This window comes from Lissotriton vulgaris, chromosome 8 (assembly GCF_964263255.1).
Source record: "Lissotriton vulgaris chromosome 8, aLisVul1.2, whole genome shotgun sequence".
In the NCBI taxonomy this organism is placed as follows: Eukaryota; Metazoa; Chordata; class Amphibia; order Caudata; family Salamandridae; genus Lissotriton; species Lissotriton vulgaris.
The window spans coordinates 1,073,464,233-1,073,486,949 of record NC_141696.1 but is presented as its reverse complement, the minus strand read 5'-3'; positions in this window follow the sequence as shown (position 1 = coordinate 1,073,486,949).

Sequence of the window (22,717 nt, the reverse complement as noted above, 5' to 3'; positions counted from 1 at the left end):
GTTATTGTATAGTTTGCATTGTGTAATTTATATTGTATTCACATTGTCTCACACTCATTTTCCTTTTTCACCCTTATTTACCTTTCTTTACTCATTTACACTGCTTCTTTTAACTTTGTTTCATCGCTGTTCCTTAACTGCATTTCATTTACAACTTCTCAATCCAATTTGAACTGTCTGCATTTCCTCTCTTCCTTCCACCACTTTTTATCTTTTTCACATTCTCTCAGTACCACTGCTTAAGTTTTCTTCCCCTCTCTTTCTTTCTTTTTCTCCATTTTTTTTTCTTTCTCACTCATTGTACTGTAGTTTACTTAGTCCTTCCCTTTGTTTTTCTGTGTACTTATTCTCTCACTCCTGTTTCATCCATCGTTCTATATTAACCTCATTCCCTTCATCCCTTCACTCTGTGACTCCCCTTCACTCACTATCAGTCATCTTCTATTCCTCTTTTTTATTATTAGTTCCTCATTCAGACTCCTCTCCTTTTTACTCATTTTCCTTTTACTTTCTTATCTTTCCTCATTCATAAACAGTTCAATATACTCACTCACACATATACTCACTCATCATATGTAGTGAAACACCTATACATCCTGTTACACACCGACAGTCATCCAAAAGTTACTCACACACATACTCACACATGCAAATAAACTATTGAACATCCATTTATTTGCATATACAGCTATACACACACTACCACCATACTTCTAAGCAAACGTACACATACTTACTCTCTTAAACAATCACTTATAGAAACACATACTTATTTAAACAAGAACTCTTTCAATCTCTCACTCTCACATATACTCACTTATATACATCAATACTCACATATACTAGATTAAAACATATGTAGTTACTGATAAAGACACTATTGAGACAGTCATTCACTCACTAACACACACATATACACACTCATCCACCGATACAGCCCTGCACATATGCTGTCTTCAAAACACATACAAACAGTGAGCCAGTCATTGATGAATCTATGTGCTAAGTAACACCCCCACCAAACCAAACAGACACTCATACTGATACTAAAGAAAAATCTAATAACCCATATACACACACATGTAGCTACTCACCAACCCATGCAGCCACTTATACACAAAGTGAAACACTGATACATATATTTAAATATTTAAACAATACTCGCTAATATATGTATTCACTAAGATACACTTAATAAGCCAGTCAACCAATCAATTTTTTTTTTTTAAAACATCCATTAAGACACTTATTGAAACATTTATTCTTCCATCGAGCTTTACATATACATATATAAAACATTTATTTTTCAGAAAGACACACATTCACTGGATGGTGTCATCAGTGATGTCATGAGTGATGTCACTGACCATGTCATGAGTGATGTAATATGTGACGTCATCAGCAGTGCATTGCAGGCGTGCAAGTTATAGTGAGTCCAACTAACGATAACGTGGGAATTTCAATGGTTTTATGTCAGTAAAATTTCCAGCTAAGTATAACTGGTGTGAAACCTCTGTTTTTTTCAGTGAATATATATATATACATATATATTTTTTTTTTATTGGACTCCACACTCTGTAACAGCTACAAGTGGTTAAGGATTGTTAACAAAACATTAAAGAACTGGAACACTCTGCGATGTTACTAGCAATGATACAACAAAAATGTTTTCTTCAATCATGAGATATACCACCAATTATGTGGCTGTGCCATGGCATTTCCTTCTTCCCCAACTATGCAAATCATACCATGGGTTGGTGGGAGAAGGAAATAGCCTGGGGTCCTCACAACAGCAAGGCCCTTGAAAAGTTTATACTATGATCACGGTATGATTTGCAACGGTAACAAAGATGAATTCATTGAATATTTCCAAACTCTAAATGAGAATAACATTGGACTATCCATCACCTGCACCATCAGCCGTTATAAAATAGATTTTTTGGACATCGCAGTCTATATTGAAAACAGACAAATCTAAACAACACGTTACAGAAAAAAGACCGCCGCCAACAGCATCCTTCACGAAGTTTTCAGCCACAAACCTCTAATGAAAAACATTTCCTTTGGAGAATTTATCCAAATGCAAAGGAACTGCTCAAAAGATGAGGATGCTGAGAAAGAGATCCTTAAAAGTGCTAACAGACTAATGAAACAAGGATGCAGGGAAAGAGTTCTCAACAAAAGCATGAACAAAGTCAAAGAAATAACACGTACAGACATTCTTCTTAAAAAAACGAAACATTCAATAAGAAATGACAATGTGAAACAGGAAGCACCATGGTTAATCTTGACTTTCAGTAAAGAAGCTCACAAGGTACAACAAAGTGTCCAAAAAAATTGGCCACTTCTACAACAAGACAAAGACTTGGCAAAAATCATTGGTACAAAACCACAAATCACCTATAGAAAAGCACCCTCTATCAAAGACGCAATAGTCCAGAGCCACTTTCATAAAAAGGAAAAGAGAAAAACTGGCTAGAAAAAGACAGGATGGTTTCAAAAGGTGCAATAATTGCAAAGCCTGTAAGATCGGAGTGAATAAGAAAACCATAAGAGACCCTGAAGGGAGAATGATCACCATCAACCAAAGGATAACCTGCAACACATGATATGTGATTTATGCAATTCAATGCGATTGCGGCATGATATATATAGGCATATGTATAGGCAGCACCATCTGCATGTTGGAAAAAAGTATCTTAGAACACATCAGGGCAGTGAAAAATAAAGATCAAACATATGGCAAAACACCTACAACATGCCAAGAAGGGAATTGGCATAACATGACCTTTTTTGGCATTGATACAGTAGAAATCAATGAAAGGATGGGTGATCGGAAAAAGAGACTGAGACAATTGGAATCAAAATATATCATCAGACTCCGAACAAAGACCCCGAAAGGGATGGACATTGATGATGAACTTTATGTCTATCTATAGATTTAAAATAAACACCCTCATAGGCTTGGTTGAGAACTTGAGATTCATGCTTTACACCATAAAACTATTAGAAACATTACCATCGAAAATATGTGGAGGCAATTTGATAAGAAAGATTGGGATAGTATTTGTGCCTCGAGAAATGTGCTCACAAGAAAAGTAATGCCTTTGAGTACTATACCCATCGATCTCCAACCCATCAGGCCTATATCACTATGCTAGAACAAGGTTGATATAACATGTATTATACATAAAATAATTATATTCACTAACAGTAATGTTGATGGCAACACACTAATTATTGCCTTATATTGCCTTATATGTTCCTTTCCTTACAACAATGCATAACGGTGATAAGATACTTAAAATAGTATTTACTGGCATCTGTTAAATGAAATAGCAATGTGTTCACTGCTCACAGAAACGAAACAGTCACAAGGTGATCTGTTTGTATATATGATTAAACTACCAATCCCAGAAACCAATGACAATGTATAATGCACAGGAAATTACATAAAAAATCTGCTGAAAGTAGTGCCACCTACCGTGAGAAAGGCCTTCCTGGCCAAAACACGTCAGTGTGACAGATTGCCCGCACCCGCTGCTGAGCGATCCGGTCCTAAACCACATTTTGAGAAAAAAAATATATATATCTGTGTATGCCAAGGTATATTGAAGAATGGGTGTATACGTGTCTGAATGGATGATTTAGTAGGTGTGTGACTGACTGTATAAGTGAGTGATTAAACATGTCTTACTGAATGCATGGGTTAGTGACTAAACTCTGTGAATGTCTGTATCAGTCTGTCAGTTGGTATGTAAGCAGCTGCATGGGTTGTGAGTAGCTACATGTGTGTCTATATGGGTGATTGATTGGTTGTTTGAATATCTGTATAGGTGCCTGAGTGTCTGTGTGGGTGTGTGACTCTGTGCATAGATGTGTGAGTGGGTGATTCCCTGGGTGTATGGGTCAAGAGTGTATATGTGAAAGGTTATATGGGTGGGTGGGTGAGTAGGTGTCAGGGTGAGTTGATTAGTGAATGGATGTCTCAGTGGTACATGCGTGAGTAACTACATATGTGAAAGGTATTATATGTGAGTGTTGAAGTATATAAATGACTATATGTGAGAGTGAGTGATTGTGAGAGTGGCTGTATGGATGAACGTGTGCTTGTATCAGTGATTGTATTAGAGATTAAGTATGTGTTAGTATATGTATGAATAAGTGAGGTGATGTGTGTATAACTGTATATGGGAGTAAATGGGAGTGTGATTGATTCTTTGCATGACTGTCTAGATGTGTGAGTAATTCTATTGAAGAGTGGTGGTATGTGTGTGTCTGTATAGGTGCACAAGTACATATGATAGGGCTGTATTGACGAGTGACTGCATGGATGAGTGACTGTATCGGTGAATGAGTGAATGTGTGTGTAGACCTAGGAATCAGTGAGCGCTGCGAGGCCTCCGGGCAAGCGCTGCGAGGCCTCCGGGTTGCTATGCGCTATACAAGTGCAATTTTCATTTCATTCATTTCATTTCATTTCATTTCATTCATTTCATTCATTTCATTCAGCATGTAGTAACTGGTATTGGTGGCTCTATGGTTTGAAAAATGGTAGTCTGTATTCTAGAGTGGGTGTATCACATTTTATATTAAGGTATTAGGAGGTACATCAGATTATCACATGGATGATGATATCAGTGATGTCACTGACCATGGCATGAATGACGTAATATGTGACATCATCAGCAATGCATTGCGGGGACATGAGTTGTAGTTATCTCAACTAACTATAATGGCCGGATTTCTATGGTTTTGTACGATTGAAATGTTCAACTATGACATCCCTGAAACCTGTGTATTTTTCAGTGAATTTCTAAGGTTTTTTAAATGCTGATTTCTAACTATAACGTCCCTCAAACCCATGGTTTTTTCAGTGAATTTCTAAGGTTTTTTAAATGCTAATTCCTAACTATATTGTCCCTGAAACCTATGGTTTTTTCAGTGAATTTCAAAGGTGTTTTAAATGCTAATTTCTAACTATGCTTACAGAGGTAGGACATGTACAAAAAGAGGAAGGAAGGTGCAGAAGGAAGCAAGAGATATGCAGAAAGAACCGATACTGGTGGTAACTGTCTCTGATTAACCAGGCCCAGAGCCAGTGCTATGCATCACCTCCCCTGTAAGGTCCAAGTACATAATAGGACAGGGGGATTAATACTACCAAAAGAGGCAAGAGAAGCACAGAAAGAAGCAACAGAGTTGCCAAAAACAGGCAAGAGAGTTACAGAAAGAAATAAGTGAAGTACAGAAAGAGGAAAGAGAGGTACACAAAGAGTCAAAAGAGGTACAGAAAGAGGCAGGCGGGATGCAGAAAGCAAGAAGAGAAATGCAGAACGAGGCAAGAGGATAGCTGAAGGAAGAACCAAAAGGTGTAGACAGAAGCAAGAGAAGTGCAGAAAGAACCAACAGAGGTGCAAAAAGAGGCAAGAGGGGTGTAGAAAAAGGTAGGAGAGGTGTCCAAAGAGGCAAGAGAGGTACAGAAAGAGGCAGGAGGGTTGCAGAAGGAGAGAACAGGGGGTTCAGAAAGAGGCAAGAGAGGTACTTAAAGAGAAGAGAAGGGTGCAGAAAGAGGCAAGAGGGGTGCAAGGAGCAAGAGCAGTACAGAGTGAACCAACAGAGGTGCATAAAGAGGCAAAAGGAGTATAGAAAGAGGTAGGAGAGGTGCACAAGAAGGCAAGAGAAACACAGAAAGGCAGGAAGCGTACAGAAAGAAGGAAGAGAAGTGCAGCAAAAGAAATGAGAATTGATGAAAGAAGCAGCAGAGGTGTAGAAAGAAGGAAAAGAAGTGCAGGAAGAAGCAAATGAGGTACGGAAAGAACCAAGAGCAGTGCAGAAAGAACCAACAGACTTGCAAAAAGAGGCAAGAGGGGTACAGAAAAGGATAGGAGAGGTGTACAAAGAGGCAAGAGAGGTACAGAAAGAGGCAGGAGGGGTGCAGAAAGAAGGAAGAAATTGCAGAAAGAAGCAAAAGAGGCACTGAAAGAGGTGTGAAGGGTGCAGAAAGAGCTAGAGAAGTGCAGAATTAACCAACAGAGGTAGAGAACGAGGCAAGAGAGGGCAGAAAGAGGCAGGAAAGGTACAGAAAGAGAGATCAGGGGTGCAGAAAATGGCAAGAGAGGTACAGAAAGAGAAGAGAAGGGTACAGAAAGAGGCAAGAGGGGTGCAGAAAGAAGCAAGAGCAATACAGAGTGAACCAACAGAGATGCAAAAAGAGGCAAGAGGAGTTCAGAAAGAGGTAGGAGGGGTACACAAAGAGCCAAAAGAGGTACAATAAGAGGGAAGAAAAGTGCAGAAAGAAGCAACAGAGGTGGCTAAAGAGGCAAGAGAGCTGCAGAAACAGACAAGAAAGTTACAGAAAGGGGACACGGGTACAGAAAGAGGTAAGAGGGATACAGACATTTGCAAGAGAGGTGCAGAAAGATTCAAGAGCAGTGCAGAAAGAAGCAGGAGAGGTAGAGAAATAGGGAAGAAATATGCAGAAAGAGACATGAGGCTGCAGAAATCTGCAAACGAGGTACAAGTAATAAACAAGAGCAGTGCAGAAAGAAGCAATAAAGGTGCAGAAAGACACAAGAGTGGTACAGAAACAATCAAGAGAAGTGAAGAAAGACGCAGGAAAATTGCTGAAAGAAGAAACAGAGGTGTGGAAAGAAGCAAGAAAAGTGCAGATAGAAGGAAGACGAGTGTAGAAAGAGACAACATGGGGTGCAGAAAGAGACAACAGTGGTGCAGAAAGAAGCATGAGAGGTGCAGAAAGAGGCAATAGAAGTACAGAAAGAGAAGAAAGAAGTACAGAAAGAAGCAAAAGCGGTGCACAAAGAGGCAAGTAGGGTGCATAAAGAGGCAAAAGTACTGCAGAAAGAGACAAGAGAGTTGCTGAGAAAGGCAAAAGGGGGCAGAAAGAGTGAACAGGTATGCAGGCAGAGGCAAGCGAGGTACAGAAAGAGGGAAGAGGGGTACAGAAAGCATCAACAGAGGTACAGAAAGTGGTAAGAGGGGTACAGAAGCAGAAAGAGACAGGAGAGGTGCACAAAGAGGCAAAAGGGGTTTCAGAAAGAGGCAAGAAGGGTACAGAAAGAAGCAAGAGAAGTGCAAAAAGAAGCAACAGATGTGCTTAAAGAGGCAAGAGGGGTGCAGAAAATGGCAAGAGAAGTACAAAAACAGACAAGAAAGGTACAGAATGAGGGAACAGGCCTGCAGAAAGAGGTAAGAGGGATATAGACATTTGCAAGAGAGGTGCAGAAAGAAGCAAGAGCTGCGCAGATAGAAGGAAGAGAAGTTCAGAAAGAAGCAAGAGAGGTGGAGAACTAGGGAAGAGGGGTGCAGAAAGAGGCATGAGGGATGCAGACATTTGCAAAAGAGGTGCATAAAGAAGCAAGAGCAGTGCAGAAAGAACTAACAAAAGTGTAAAAAGAGGCAAGAGGGGTGCAGAAATATATAGGAGAGCTGCACAAAGAGGCAAGAGGGGTGCAGAAAGAGGCAGGAGGGGTGCAGAAAGAAGAAAGAAACATACAGAAAGAAGCAACAGAGATGCAGAAAGCGGGAACAGGGGTACAGAAAGAGAGATGAGGGGTGCCAAAAGAAACATGAGCAGTGCAGTAAGAAACAACAGAGGTACAGAAGGAGGCAAGAGGGGTACAGAAAGAGGAAAGAGATGTGTAGTAAAAGAAATACGGGTACGGAAAGAAGAAAGAGAAGTGCATAAAGAGGCAAGTGAGCAGAAGGAGGCAGGAGAACAGCAGGAATGGGCAAGAGAGTTACAGAAACAGGCAAAAGGGGGCAGAAAGAGTAAACAGGTATACAGACAGAGGCAAGAGAAGTACCGAAAGGGGGAAGAGGGGTACAGAAAGCACCAACAGAGGTGCAGAAAGTAGTAAGAGAGGAACAGAAGAAGAGAGGGGCAGGAGAGGTGCACAAAAAGGCAAAAGGAGTTTCAGAAAGAGGCAAGAGGGGTATAGAAAGAAGCAAGAGAAGTGCAGAAAGAAGCAACAGAGGTGCTTACAGATGCAGGAGGGGTGATGAAAGAGGCAAGAAAAGTACAGAAACAGGCAAGAAAGGTACAGAAAGAGGGGACAGGGCTGCAGAAAGAGGTAGGAGGGATATAGTAATTTTCAAGAGAGGTGCAGAAAGAAGCAAGAGCAGCGCAGAAGGAGGGAAGAGAAGTGCAGAAAGAAGCTAAAGAGGTGGAGAAATATGGAAAAGAGGTGCAGAAAGAGGCATGAGGGATGCAGACATTTGCAAAAGAGGTGCAGATAGAAGCAAGAGCAGTGTAGAAAAAACCAACAGAGGTGCAAAAAGGGGCAAGAGGGGTGCAGAAATATATAGGAGAGCTGTGCAAGAGGCAAGAGGATTACAGAAAGAGGCAGGAGGGGTGCAGAAATAAGGAAGAGAAGTACAGAAAGAAGCAACAGAGGTGCAGAAAGAAGCAAAATTTACTGGAAGCACCTGGTGGGCTAGTTGGCCCACAGGGTCCCTCAGGATTGAAGGGGAATTATTTCCCCAACTTAAAATGTGCCCCAGGGCATGTTTGCACACGTCACCCCAGGCCCCATCCCCTCCCTTTACCACTGTGTAAACACGCCCTGTGGCTGTTTTAATTTGGGACATTAAGTCCCCTTAAATCCTGAGGGTCCCCATGGTCAAACTAGCCCACTAGTTACCTCCAGTAAGCGCTGTTGCAGAGAGGTGTAAAAAGGGTCAGGGCCTGAACCACCAACGCAGCGCAGTGGCGCTTACTGGAAGCACCTGGTGGGCTAGTTGACCCACAGGGTCCCTCACGATTGAAGGGGAATTCATTCCCCAACTTAAAATGCACCACAGGGCATGTTTGCACACATGTCATCTCAGGCCTGCCCCCTCCCTTCACCACTGTGCAAATGCGCCCCATAGTGCGTTTTAAGTTGGGGGAATAACTCCCCTTGAATCCTGAAGGTACCTGGGGTGCAACTAGGCCACCAGGTACCTCCAATAAGTGCCACAGTCCTGCATTGCAGAGAGGTGTAAAAAGGGGTGTGGCCTCAGAACACCTCTCCGCAACGCAGCTCCCTGGCCCATAGTGGAGGTTCCTGGTGGGCTAGTTGGCCCCCAGAGACCCCTAGTATTCAAGGGGAATTAGTTCCCCATCTGCAAACACACCAGGGCGCGGGTTCGCAGAGTGTTGAAGCAGAGGGCGGGGCCTCTGGCGTGATGCCAGACTTTTTTTTAATTTTATGTTTTAAGAAGGGGGCTGTGTGGCCCCCCTTCTTTTCCTAATTTATTGGCCCTGGGGACCTCATCCCCCAGGGCCTCACCCCTATTGTTATAGATGTTTTGTAAAAATTTGGAAGGGGCCCGCCCTCCCGGGGCCATAATCTGGCCTCGGGACCCCATCCCCCGGGGCATGGCCATTTTTATGTATTTTTTATTTGGAGGGGGACTGCATTGCCCCCCCTCCTTAGCCACTTCTAGCCACGGGGACCCCATCCCCCGGGGCTGGCTCTCTCCATTGGGGACTGTGGGGGGGTTCCCAATCCCCCCACAGTCCCGCCGGCTCCCCGCCTCCTGTGGGAGCCGGCATTGCTTTTCCACATGAGGAGCCGCTAGGATGCAGCTCTCCGTGTGGCAAAGCAATCGGATATGGTTTATGAAAGAGAGAGTAGGTTTCCCTGCTCTCTCTTCCAAGAACCAAAGCTGAGTTTGCTGCGGCAGGGCGGCATCCGCGATAGCCAATTAGCATGAAGCTTGTTATCGAGAGGGTGAGCGAATCCTGCGCACCTGAAGGTATCAATATTTTTTTCATTTTGTTTTTCTCAGCAACTACTGAACGGATTTACACCATTTAACAAAAAGAGTTCTTTTTGAACCAAGGGCTACATTTTTGTCAAATTTGGTGTAATTCCGTTCAGCAGTTCGGGCTGTAGCCGCGTCTAAAATTTCCTATGGAAAATTGCATGGGGAAAACACGTTTTGGGACCCCCTATTTTCTCAGCCCCCCTTGACGAATCATCCCGAAACTTTCAACATAGAAGCCGGCCGGAGAGGGCCACAAGTTTTGCAAATTTCGCATAGGTTTGTCAATCGGCGCCAACGTTTTAGAAGGTTACTGATGCATGTGCATGTTGAGTAACAGAGCAATGTATGCTTCTAGACAACCATGGATGCAATTATATATCAAGTGTCATATGTAGACTTCACTCACACATAGCTCAGTAGAAAAGGATAGATACAGTAAAATAGTTAGTTTGATACTGACAGACTTAAACAATGAGTCACAGATGTATTCAAAACTGTTATGTATTTAACAACAAGGGAGGTATTTTCAAGTATAGACAGGCACTGCTAAGGAACTCATCTAATCACCCAGCCACTACTCAGGCAGTTATCAAATCACTCATGCACTATCCACACACTTATTTCAATCACCCATGTACTACACATGCACTCTTGCAATCACAAAGGCACTAATTAGGTAGTCATTGAACTATGCAGGCACTACCCATGCAATTATCCAATCACCTAGGCACTAACCATTCATGTATACAATCACCAAGGCTGTACCTATGCAGTCATTCAAACACCCACTTATAACCCATGCACTCATCAAAATACTGAGGCAAACCAATGCACTTATCCAGTTAAATAGGCGGTACCATTACAGTAAACCTATCATCCATCCAGTAGTACACTTGCTTTCATCCAATCACTTAATCTTTAGCAATGGACTCATGCAATCACTCAGACTCTGGTCATTGCTTCATCTAATCAGCCAGACACTACTCATGCACTCATTCAATTATACAGGCACAACCCATATACTTATCTAATCCCTCAGGCACTATCTGTTCACTCAACCAAAAACACATGGGCAACAGTCATACACTCTTCCGGTCACTGAAACACTACTCACGCACTCATCCAATCAGTCAGACTGTGCATTTATATAAGACAATTTAAGATGAAATATGTCTGATTTTAAGGTAATCAGCCGACTTGAAATTGATCACAACCCCCAGGTTTTAAAATTACATTTTTCCGTGAAGTGTCACTCTAAACCCAATGATCTTCCTAATATGGCACATTTTGCATATAACCTGAAGAGGTTGGTATGGCATATAGCCTAAGAGGAGGAATTGACACAAACAGTTGAAACACTAATTAAGGAATGTGAGCAGGGGTTCAGGGTGATATGAATGTGATTAGTAAATGGAATTTTATTACAACGCCCCTTGTGGGGAAATTTGTAGCCCGCAAGACTAGGAAAATTAATACTCATCTGAATACCCCAATAACCGCATCGCTGTGGTGGCTTTTCCCGCTGTGTGCGGCAATTTACAAAAAGCCGCGTTACATGACGAGCTCAGCTCGTCATCCGCACACGACTACCGTGGCTGATGACGAGCTGTGCTTGTCATCAGCAGCGAAGCGGTTAATATGGTTTCCCCCTAAGCTAATAAAGTTAAAGAAATTACTTAATAGAGATGTACGGGTGGCTTATGCTCATAGATTTTATCAGACCTATTCAGTGTATAAAAAAAAATCAGAAGGACCTTAAAAAGACTTATAAACAAGAAGTCTGGAAAGATAAACTTAAACATCAAACTGGTCTATGGAATAGTTTATTATCCGCTTTAAAGCAAAATAATGCAAACACATTTTGGGCAGTTATTAATACTCTTGAAAGGGGAGGCTTTAGGGCCTTTTCTATAAATATATATCAGAAGTCTTTTGGGTAATGTCTATAGCTAATTTGTACGGATCCTCGGTCCAGATGGTAAATCAACCAGCCATGTTGGCTGGATATGAAGGAAATGGTATATTAACAACTAATGTGAGGAATGGTGAGTGTCAGGACTTGAACTCCAAAGTTCAATTAAATGACTCTAGCCTTGATTCAAACATTAACTTAAAGATCCTGAGTAGTAATCAAGTATTGACCCTGGTAAGTGGACTTTGAGCTAATGGTACCTCCGGACCTAATGGGCTACCAAATGCCTTGTTCCATGCCAATGTTGACATATGGGCAAGTATTTTGAATAATCTATTCAGGGAAGTGTTGACACTGGAGATTATTCCGGAATGATGGCAAGGTAGCACATTGCAGCCCATTTATAAAAGCGGCCCATTCTTTTGACAGAATTGGAAGATTGGGCTACACAGGAAGGTATTATTCCATTTAATCAGACTGGTTTTCGGAAATGTCAATTCCCTGCTTTTAATCTGTTGGCGTTAACCTTACTTGCGGAACAGGCTGACCTAAATAAACAACATTTATATATTGCTTTTACTGATCCTAAGACAGCCTTCAACTCTCTGCCACAAAACTTGGTATGGAAAAAATTGTCACATCGGGGCATTTCAAGGAAATTGTTGAGGGCTATTACTCTTTTGTATACCAATACTTGGGTTCAAGTCAGGTTGGGGGATGGCAATTCCTTATCAAGGAAGATTAGAACATATAATGGGCTAACGCAGGGTTGTGTTCTTGCTCCCTGTCTTTTTAATTTATTTTTATCGGGTCTGTTGGACCCGGCCCTTTTTGGTAGGTTCACCCTGAAACTTTTTGCTTTTTCCTAGCCTATTTCTGTAACCTGGTGTTGGTGATTTTAGGTCTCTGCGCACTTTTTCACTGTGGTTCAGTGTAAAGTGCGTGCACTCTCTGTGTGTGTAGTGAGAGTGACCTGCCCTCCCATAGGAATGCATGGGGAATATGTTTGACCATGGTAGTTCCTGATGTGTGGGGATTGTAGGGTCGAGTTTGGTATATGCAAACTCGTGAGAGTGAATGATGCGCAATGATGTATGCAGCATGATTGTGTCTAGTGTGGAAGTGCCCCTTCTAAACATAGGTGTGCATGTGTAGTGAGTGTGCTGGCTGGTGAGCCTAACTCCAAGAGTCTGGATGGGTCTGCCCCGGTGGTGAGTGGAGAGATTAGCATGCTGATGTGAGGGAGGGGTGCACCTGGGACCTGAATAGGGCTGGACTTTCCCCACACAATGCTGGCTCCACCCCCTGTGGTGTGACTGATGACCCTGGCCTGACTAGTGAATGGGAGGGGTGGCTGAGCACATCAAGAGTGCTCCAAAACCAGCTGCGACTAGTTTTCTCCCCCACCCTGCACCTTTAGACAAAGGATTGTGCTGTATAAAAAGAGGGTGTGACCTCTTGTAAAAGGTTCTTGTTTCTGACTGGAATCAACCAGGGCGTGCTGCTGCTTGGGCCCGGGGGAAGGCTTGCCTCCCTGGGCCCTGTCCAGCCCCTGGAACCCTGGAGGACTTCTTCTTTGGACCCTTTTTGCTTGGCCTGGGAGGGCTGCAAGACTCTCCCTGGCTAGGAGCTGTTGGGCTCCCTCTCTTTGTCCCTGGGCTTGATTTCTAGCGCTTGGGGAGCGCTATAATTATCCCCCTTGAGCTTGGGAGCGCTTTGCATTCCAGGCAGGTGCCCACCCTGCATTTTGCAAGGCCAGGGTCCTTGCCGCTATTTTTATTATTTAGATTCCAAGCGGCTGCCCACGCCGCATATTTGACCTTTGTTTTTACTTTGAGAGCTGTGAGGGTGTCTACCCCTTTCACTGCCCGTGAATTAATCACCGACGCTGCCCTAGCCGCCTTTGCAGTCTTCACCCGGGCCGCCGGCGCTGCCTAGCGCGACCCGGAAGAAGTGGAAGAGGGCGGGGCCTGGTGAGCCTTTGTTCTGCTTCCCCCTGCCTGGGGAAGCCTTTGGTATGTTTTCCTGCTTTTCCGGTCTCCCGTATGGAGAGGGAGACCGGAGATGCCTGCCTACCCACCCGCCTGCAGCCTACAGGAAGAGAAGGAAGGGCATGAGGCACAGTCCTGTGCCTGCCCCCGCCGCAGCTCTGAGGAGGACCTGCCGCCCCCGCCGTCGCTGCCTCCGGCAGCATACCAGAGCCAGTGAGTGGGGCCCAATGTTGTTTGTAGCAGGGGGGGGCGACGGGGCATGTTGCCGGTGCCCGCCCCTCCTGCCAGTGATTTGGAGCCCACGAAGGGCTCCAGGGGCATTTTGTTTATTTCGAGCCGCAGAGGCTCTGGGGCACAAGTGTATTTCGAGTCCCCTCTGAGAGACTCTAACGAACGGGCCATATTTGTTGACGAGCCCCGAGAGGCTCCACAAGGTGGCAATTGTTTACTTAGAGCCCGCGAGGCTCTTCTGAGAGCCCAGTCATTTGTCGAGCCACAAGAGGCTCAAGGGGCATTTCTTTTGATCCCGAGTCCCCAGAGGGGGGACTCCAACGATGGGGCCATATTTGTTTTAGGAGCCTGAGAGGCTCAAGGGCATGTTTTGTGTCAGAGCCTGTGTGGCTCCAACGTGGGCTATATTTCTTTGAAGGGCCCAGCTTCTTGTCCCCATGTTTTGCCTCATTATGATTATAGAGCCTAGAGGGCTCCAAGGTGCACAGTGGATTTCAGAGCCAGATGGCTCCAACAGTTGGCGCAGTCCTGTTCTAGGGTCAGTGAGGACCCTGTCGCAGTTTTGGCTGATTCCCAGCTGCCCAGCAAGTAGTGGGCAGCTGCACAGTTTAGGCTTTTTGTTTCTTTTAGGGGGACCTGTTCTTTGTGAATCCCAGAGTAAATCGCACTCCCTTTACCCCTAACTTGGCCTGTCACAGCTGCACAGCACTTAGTGCCAGCTGCAACGTTTAGGCCCTTGTGAGTGTCCTCGGCTGCCCAGCAATTAGTGGGCAGCCTGCACGTTTAGGTTTGCGCCGGTGGCGCACCCCTGACTGGCGCTGTATTGGCAACGCGCCCTGACATTCTGGACACAGGGCTTTTTAAGCCCCTTCTTTGGATGTCCAGTTGGCCAGGGGGCTTGTATTTGTATTTGTATGAGGTATTTATAAAGCGCAAACTGTGGCTCCGAAAGGAGCATCCTGGCGCTGAAATAATGTACAATATAGTGGTAACAGTTAAATGGCAGCTATTACAAAAACGTCAGCCAAATTTTAAATCTATGTTTTTAATTGCTTCCTGAAGACATTCTCCTGTGCCAAGAGTCTGAGGTCTTTGGGCATGGCATTCCATGCCTTGGAAGCCAGTACGGTGAGGGTCTTACCCCCCTTAGTTTTATAGTGGAATCTAGGGATGTTAATCAGGTTACCGCCTGATTACCTCAGGCATCTTGAAGGGTCATAGCGAGTGAAGCGTCTCGCAAGATACTTCGTACCTGTCTTATTAAGGGCTCTAAAAGAGGTCAGCAGGATCTTAAACAGGATCCTCTTGTGTGGAGGTTGCCAGTGTAGGGTCTGAAGTGCAGCCGAAGCAGAGGATCTTCTTGGTAATTTAAGTACCAATCTCGCTGCTGCGTGTTGCACACTCTGAAGTTTTTTTAGCGTGGATTTTTTCACCCCGGCCATCAAGCCATTTCAATAATCTAAACACGAAAGTATCAGTGCCACTGCCACCCTCTTTCTGGATTCAGTAGGCATGAAATCAAAGAACTTCTTGAGAGATTTTATAATGCTAAAGCAGCTTAATGCCGTATTCCTTACGTGTTGATCAAAGGAGAGGGCAGAATCAAATAGGACCCCTAAATTTCTCGCAGTTTCCACTGAGTGGGGAGGTGCAGGTGAATCCTCTGGCCACCAATCCTTAGGGCAAAAATGGACCTCTTTACCCAGAGGTAAGATTTCAGTCTTATTAGCATTGCATTTTAGGTGGTTCGTGTCCATCCATCGGAAAACCTCCGTCAAAGAGCTCTTAAAGTTTTGCTCCGCGTTAGTGGAGTTTTTGTCCATAGAAACCACTAACTGCGTGGCATCGGCATACGAAGTAACAAGTATCCCGTATGACTCTACCAATGCAATGAGGGGGACCATGTAAATGTTGAACAATAAAGGGCTCCAAATAGAGCCCTGCGGGACCCCAGATGAAACCTTTTTTTCATTGGATAAAAAAGGGCCCAAAGAGACAGTTTAGGATCTGTCAGACAAAAAGGACACTGTCCAGGCCAAGGCAACTTCTGTTATGCCTGTACATCTCAGCCTTTCAATCTGGATTTCATGAGAAATAGTGTCGAACGCTGCCTTGAGGTCCAACAAAATCAAGACAGAGTTTCTACCCTCATCCTGCAAAAATGTAATGGAGTCAGTGAGCAGTTTCGGTTGAATGTCTGGATCGAAAACCTGACTGCTGAGGGTGTAAAATATTATGAGTATCGACAAAGTTTTTTAATTCTTGGTATACCATCTGTTCAGTTATTTTGCCCAAGACGGGGAGGAGAGATATTGGACGGAGAGTGGTCAGGTCAGTGGTAGATTTGTTAGGTTTTTTCATTAAAGGCTTAACAATTGCTTTTTTCCATTCAAGAGGTACCACCCCTGAGCTGAGCGAAGCATTAACTATCGCATTGATAGTGTGGTTAACTACATCGATTATCTGATGAAGTATTTGGGGGTGCACGAATCAGAGGGTGCTCCTGATTTACAGGCCAGAATGACTTCGCGAGTTTCAAGGAGAGAGGCCGGTTGGAAGGCACTCAGGGTATGAACCTTGTTCTCCAACGATCCCAGATGGCTTGAAAAGGAGGGAGTGAAAGGGGCTGGAAAATCCCTCTGTGAATGCTCAATTTTCTCCTTGAAATAGTCAACAATTTGATTACAAAAAGCTGCAGATGGTGGCATTTTCGACTGGAGAGCTTTAGGATGAGTGAAGGACTTCACTATGGAGAAGACCGTTTTTTGCTTTTGTTGTGCCTCTTTAATGGCATTGATGTAATAATCGTTTTTGGCTGATTTAATGCTAGCCAAATAGGATTTCCTTTGCTGTACATAAAGAGTTTTGGCTGATTGGTCATAGGTTTTCCTCCATTTCCGTTCACTCTTTCTACATAATAGGTGACTTTCTGCCAGCGCCTGTGAGTACCAGGGGGCATTCGGTTTTCCCCTTATACCCTTAGTAGGGCGGCCTTTGGGCGTGACGCGTTCTATAATGACTTGGTGCATCCAGGAATGAAAGTCTCTATAATCGTGGTTCACGTCCCCAGACAGAAAAGGTACATGAGACCGTCAGGGTGGACTAGACTTAATACTTTCAGCCATCTTCTTCCAATTTAAATCAATAACGGGCTGCTGGTTAGCCCTAGGGATTTTCACCGGGCAAGGGACGCAAACGTTAAAAGGCATCAAACAGTGGTCTGTCCAAATTTGTGGGATAGGGGTACGTATTTCCAATGAAGAAAAATGAGAGCAAACCCCATACCATCCTGGTATGTGATTATTGCCTAATGTTACTATGTTTATGATAGTAATTGCCTATGGTGATGTTTGCGCAATACGATTATGAGGTTATTTTACCTATGTAGGTTTATGCTAGTGAGATGTTTTCACTCTGTGAGTAACGCTCCTAAATATGATTTATTCTAAGGAGGCAACGTCTCATGTATTTAGACTAGTGAGGAGATTGCCTACTGTATTTTTACTGGTTAGGCCCAAAAGTGAGTTATGCGTAACGTATTATGCCATTATGCCTGTGACACCTGTGAATGTGTTTTATGCATCATGTGTCTTACCTACACCCCTGAATGTTTCTATGCATCAGGTGTAATGCTTCTGACCTATACCCCTAAATGTATTTTATTCTTAGGTGGTTGTGTTTTGCCTAGTATAGTTTATACTTGAGAGGTATGTGTCCATGTGTGATCTAGGCCTATGGTTATTAGTATTGCATAGTGTGTATCAACCTGTTACCAGTGGTTACTGGTTGTGACCTATAATTGTTATTTTGTGCTACACTTATTCTAAGTTCTAGAAGTGCTATTTCTGCTAAGTGCTGATTCTGACAGTGGCCCATGTGGCCCTGTCCTGGTGTAAATAATCCTGTGCGAATATTGCCCATGCCAGTTGGCACCATGTATATTGTGTGATTACTATCTGATGTGTTTTGACAATACAAAAGTTATTTTTATATAACCTTGCGTGGAGTTCCTTTTGTGGTGTGCCTAGGATGTTGTTCCTGTTGTGTGCGTGCGCAAATGCTTTACACATTGCCTCTGGGATAGGCCTGTCTGCTCGTGCCAAGCTACCAAGGGGGTGAGCAGGGGTTATCTTGGCGTGTGACTCCCTTGCCCTGACTAGAATGGTGGTTTCTGCCTGGCTTTGGCGTAAGCCTTAGCCAACCAGAAATAGTCAGTTCTAACAGGGTCTTTCTAAGGATTTAGATGATGTTAATCGGCATGGTCCTAGGATAGGGGAGTACAAATTAGTTACTAATATGCTGATGATACTATCCTCAGGACTCATACCTTCTTGGCCTACAAAGACTTATTACCGTCTTTGATGACTATACACAACAGAATGGCCTTGAACAGAATGTAAAAAATTCCAAAGTGATGAAATTTGGTGTAGCTAAACAGAAGTTTAGTTCATGGAAGGCCAGAGCAGGTAAAATTGATGTTGTCAAGACGTATAGATACTTGGGGGTGGTGTTCGACAATCAAGTATCTTTTAAACTTCATTTTAAGGATCTAAGGACCAAGGTTGTGACCTAGATCCATGCTTTTATATGTTTAAAAAATTAATGAACTGTCAATCATATGATTTTATTCATAAAGTAATTAATGCCAAATTACAACCAACCCTCATATAAGGTTCTCCAATTACTAGAGGGAAAGATGCAAAAGTCTTTGATCTACTGGTTGTCAAGGCCTTCAAAACAACTTTTGGTATTGCTAATTCAGTGTGTCAAGCAGGAATAATATTGGAATTCGGTCTCCAGAGAGAGTGCCTGGTATCAAAAGGAGCTTTTTTCAAATGTATGGTCGCTTTGTCCACATCAGCCTCTGAATCCTTAGGGTACATTTGTTAGCAAGAAATAGATGAGTCTGTCTATGCTGCTGAATGGAAATCTTATATTTTAACCTCAAGAGATATTGGTCTGCAAATTGCATTGCAAGAACTGACAATGCTCAATGATAAGTTAATTTTAAAAAAGCTTATCAAAGCTGAATGGCTTATATTGGATAATAATGCATTAGTAGAGAAAAATATGCATGGTATGTATTTAATTCATACCAGTCCCTGCCGTATTTGAGTGTTTTTTTTCTGCAAAGTATAAAAATATGTTTTTAAAGTTACGTATGGGAATAAACCCAACAACGGAGCAGCCTTGGATCAAGCAGTGATCAGATTCTAATTGTAGACTTTGTGGATGGCCACAGGAAACACTAGTACATGTAGTATGTATGTGCCCCAAGTTGATCAATCTTTGGCGTACAATTTTGAGACCATATTTGTTGATGAGTGGGGTCAAATCAGCCCAACTTTAATTATGTCATTTTCTGGCGAATCGATTCCATTATTATGTCAATTGGTAGAAATTTTAATGTCAGCTGAAAAATGTCTGATATAATAAGGTTTTGCCCCACTAATTAAATAGTTTTGGTAACTGATAGCCTGATTTGATTTTGTTGCTAAGATGATAATTTACAACAAAACAATAGAAGTATCACTATTATAGTAAATTGATGCACTTTGCTATTGTTTTGATATGATGGTCGTTGCAATAACTGCACACTAGTACTTTAAAATGTGATTTTGTTGATAAGGTGATAATTTGCAACATAATAATAAAAGTGTCACTGTTATAGTAATGTATGCACTTTATTATTGTTTTGATATGACGATCATTGCAATAACTGCACAGTGGCACTTTAAATCTAATTTGTTTAAGAAATGTACAATAGAAATTTCTCCTTTTCAGTAACCTTTGATGCACTTTAGTATTCGCAACTTGAAATGCATCATGTGTAATATCACGCTGTAGAAATTAATGGTTATTCATTTAGAATATTTTTCCGTTATAAATAGGGAAATAGTTTGCTGTGCAGGCTGTCACTTTAAAGCAATATTATACTGTATTTATTGACGTACAGTGGTTGGATTTGAGCTTATTGATACATTTTTAAATAGTATATATGGTAGAGTTTTTATAGTATGTGATGGGACGATGTTTTGATTTTAATGATTTATTTATTAACTAATTCAGTTTTTAACTTTATGAGATGTAATGATGCTGTAATTGCAATGATTTTCATTAACCAAGCAATAAAGATTATATATTTAGAGATCTTTTGCATAGTGCTGTGACAGAGGTAGAAAATGTTTGTGATGATGTGCAGTTTGGTTTCTTTTGTCCAGAACAGCACTCTACTGAAAATGAAGAGTTGATAACAGAATGAGTTGCAAAACAGGCAACAGGTATTATGGTTGATAAGTTTGAAGAAGAGATTACAAGATTTAACACAGTGTGCTCTTGAAAACCAGAGTAAGTTTGTGTATGTACAAGATTCAAACACGGACTGCTGACTTGTATTTGAAAAGCGAAAAAGAAAATAATGATAACTGGCAAGTGTTTGCTGTTTACTTATTTGTAGAGCAAAGCTTTGACTTGTCCACACAGCAAGATATATGTAAATACTGTTACAATAAATTAGAGTATAATATAATGCCAGCTAGAGCTGTGCATAAGTTAGTTAGTACTGGTTCTCATTCCACAACCATTTCAAGGTTTTACATGTGTTTGAGCCAATGCTTATCCAAAGTATACATCCATTTCAGGCTATAGTCCGTATGGACAGACAAGTTACTACCAACTGAGCTGCAGAAAGGTCTAAAAATGTGGTAAATAAAAAGCAAGTTATTTACGCCGTTCGGAATTTCTATAATTACCCAAGAAAATGGTAAAGCATAAAATGAGGAGCAGAGTCCATGGTCTTCGAGTTGAAAGGGTTTTATTCCAGAACTCGAGTTAAGGGAGAGCTCCTTCACCAAGCGGGTTCAGGAGTAGTCTACTTTGCTTGAAACATAACAGCACTTATATACAGTACGAGTACAATCAAAAAGAAGGAGTTTCCCTTGGGCTTGATTCAATCATTTCATGACGTAGTCATACAGAAGACATAGCATACTTGTTCTCGTTTAAAGAATAACCTGAATAGCATTTATACATAGACAAACATATTGCATCGGGGCGATTGTGGTGGCAAGTTACAGAGTTGCTGGTATCTGAGGACAGAGAATCGAGGCATTGTCACAGGGTCATTTCTGTCAGAAAGGTAAAGAGGACGAAGCATTGTGCGTTCTTTACTTCGTACACAAGGGCGGTGATGTCTCACAATGGTATGTGTGTGCAGCGGGGAAGAGGGAGAATGGGCTGTAGTAAACTATTCTTCTTCGTGGCTGTCTCGTGTGCTTGATTAGGTCTCCCTTTGGTTGTTAACCCAACCCGTGGCTGTCCTCGCAAACTAGGAAATCATTGACGAGCGAGAGCTGCTCGTTCGGTGACAGAGTTAGGGAGGGGGTTTTCGAGTCACCCATCCGACTGACTCCGTTCTTGCCTAAGGGAAAATACTGAACGGGACGGGAACCCGTAGGTTACATGGTAGCTGGACATTATTCTTTGCACGTGTCAGCTTTACGAGAAAGAGGGCAGGCAAGAGGGGGTATAACGGGATTTGTGCTTGAAGTAGGTGGATCGGCTTGCCTGGTCAATGTTAGGGTGGATAGGGTGCATGATGGGACACCAGGGGGAAAGAGAGCTTTTTAGTCAAATTCCACAAAAGTTAAAGTACTGTAGTAGTGTTTTGTCAAAACGTTCAGCAGGAAGGTTAAGAATATTTAATGGTAATTAGAAGAAAAGTTTGTGAAAATCCATGAATTATATGGTTTAACCTATAAATGGAACCATAACTGTGAACATTATGAATTCAACTGTAGTACTGAAATCAATTTGGAATGATTCCTCTACTTGATGTTACCAGATTGGAAATTTAAATTTAAGAAAACACGCCCATCAAAATATGACCTGTCCAAACTCCAGTTCAGAACATAGGTCTACGTTGTTACTACAAAGGTGTGGAAACAAATTCATAGTTATGCTACAGCAATGCAGACAGGATGGTACTAAATTAGAAAGTGGAATTACAAACTTTGTTGCTAGACAAATTTCCATTTCAAAAGGAACTTTCACAACTATAGCAATCATATCTCATGAAGGAGTTAATAAACCTCTACAACCTACACAATATATAAAGATGTCAAAGACGATGGCAGAGCATAATGACATAGAAATTACATTTTAATCAAGAGTACCTAAATAATTACCAAACTCATATCTGCTATTTATAGAACTGAAGTTCTAAGGACAATTTACGATAACAAAATGTGGTATTGTGTTGACATGTCTGTGAATTATGTATTTCTGAGACATGTTTCGGCCTATTCGGGGTATTGTGTACAGCAAGCAGTTAGAAATGAAAGACTCTTTCTAACTGCAGGAAAGAAACTTATAGAAAAAATTACAGGACTACATTCTGTTGATACAGGCAAAAACTAAATGGAGGTATTATAATACCAGCCCCCTTAAGTGGCATCTAAGACGTTGCTTCACTATTTCACCATTGTATCTTGTTTTGGTTGCCTAATGTTCAAAATGAAATCCTAATACTTTTTTATTTGTTCATATTATTTCATAGTGGGGACTGCTGCAATAGAAAAGGAAAAATAATTACTAAGTATAGTTTTTTACATTCTGCAAAATTATAGCCACAGATTGCTCTCCTGCAGTTACAACAGTGTTACAGTCCATGGAGAAGGTAGCAAAACGTTTTAGCTCTGGTGAGATGTCACTGCATCTTCTCCCCACTTCAGCTGGAACTATGTCACCAGGAGCAGGGGCTGAAGGTCTGGATGCTGAGGATCTCTCTCCTCTTCTTTTTTTGTGCAAT